This window comes from Corvus brachyrhynchos, unplaced genomic scaffold, assembly GCF_000691975.1.
Source record: "Corvus brachyrhynchos isolate BGI_N302 unplaced genomic scaffold, ASM69197v1 scaffold331, whole genome shotgun sequence".
NCBI lineage: Eukaryota > Metazoa > Chordata > Aves > Passeriformes > Corvidae > Corvus > Corvus brachyrhynchos.
In genome coordinates, this window is record NW_008237229.1 from 565,791 (window position 1) to 567,274 (window position 1,484).

The 1,484-nt window shown below is 33.6% G+C and overlaps 1 protein-coding gene across 1 annotated transcript in view; it reads left to right on the forward strand.

Annotated features, from left to right (window-relative positions):
* Nucleotides 1-779, forward strand: part of RAB31 (RAB31, member RAS oncogene family) — a 45,824-nt gene extending 45,045 nt beyond the window's left edge. Inside the window, exon 9 of the mRNA XM_017729434.1 lies at nucleotides 1-779. This exon is cut by the window's left edge and continues 9,470 nt beyond it. The gene's annotated coding sequence lies outside the window, so the exon portion shown is untranslated.
* The last annotated feature ends 705 nt before the right edge of the window (nucleotides 780-1,484 follow it).

Here is a 1,484-nt window from a genome sequence, read left to right on the forward strand (position 1 = left end):
AAAGAGTGTGTTGAAGTGATGGAAAAGTTCTATCAAATTTTGTAATTGTCACCATTTTAAACATAACCATTGCTCTAATGTCACAGTTGTTATTTGCTTGCATCTTTTATACTCAGAGCTGGTCTGTGGAGACTGCATCAGTAACAAAACATTTAACCAAGTTAAAATATTGGATGTTCAATCTTAGGGGTGGCTAAGCCAATAAGATTACTCTTTAGGCCATTTTCACATTCTGAGTTGGGTTTCCAAGCCTGGAATGCAATCTTCAGCAAATCTTAGGAGGATTGATCTCGATAGCTTTGATGGGCAGCAAAGCAAGGAGCTCTATCATTACATTTTTATAAGTCACACTTTAAATCTGAGAATTAGACTCTTCTTTAAAAACTGTCATGTATTTGGGACAGTTAATATATTCTACTGACATCACGTGTGATATTTCTTCACCATTTTTTCCTTTTATATTTACTGAAAAGTGAAATGAGGTTTTCAATCTTACATTGATCTCTTAGAGAGGGAACTGGATAGAATGTGAAAATGGCCTAACAAGTAATCTTATTAGGGCTTAGCCACCCCTAAGACTGAACATCCAATATTTTAACTTCGTTAAAAGTTTTGTTACTGATGCCTAGTCTAAAATCCAGCTCCTTCTGTCACAATTGTATACTCTCTGAATAGCCAACAAGACCAAATGCAAATATTTCTTTTTTGCCTTTGATATGAATTCGTGTAGAAAAAGTGTAGGGACTAGTTTCTGGATAATAAAGCACCGTTTTTACTAAGCTACTTTGAAAAGTTGTATTTTTTTCTGTTATCATAAATGAAGTGATATTTTTGTTTTTCCCCCTCACTATATGTATGAGATAATGTTCATCAGTGAAAACAAAACACATTTAAATCTTCAGGATTCAATGCTCCCAAAGAGTATGACAAAAAAATGGTGGAAATACTGTTGGAGCCATTCATCTTCAGTCTGAAATAATATTCCTGGTGCACAAGGGAGATTTCAGATGACTGGAAAAAAGTGAGTGTGGCACACTGTAAAGAATAAATGCAAGGGGTTTGGATAATTATAAGCATTATATAAACCCTGGGCAAAATACTAATGAAAACAGATTATAAAGACAGAAATAAATAGAAATGAATTCATAGGTAGTATCTTATGTAATGATAATAAATACCTTTTTTGTGTGAAAATAGATGCAGTCAAGCAACAAGATGAGACTAAAATGCAGCTGCTTAAGATAGATGTATTGACTTAATACACATGGATTACTTTAAGTCATTTGATGTAGCCCTGCATGACAATCTGGTAAAAAAATGCAGTACTATACAAAATCAATTTACCTATATCAAATACTCTGGGAACCAATTAGCAGCTACATCAGCATGTTTCTACTCTCTTCTAATGGGTTATTTAACAGCTTCAAAGGAGCTAATACAGCTCAATATCTTTATCAGTGATCTGGAAGAAAACATAAACTCTG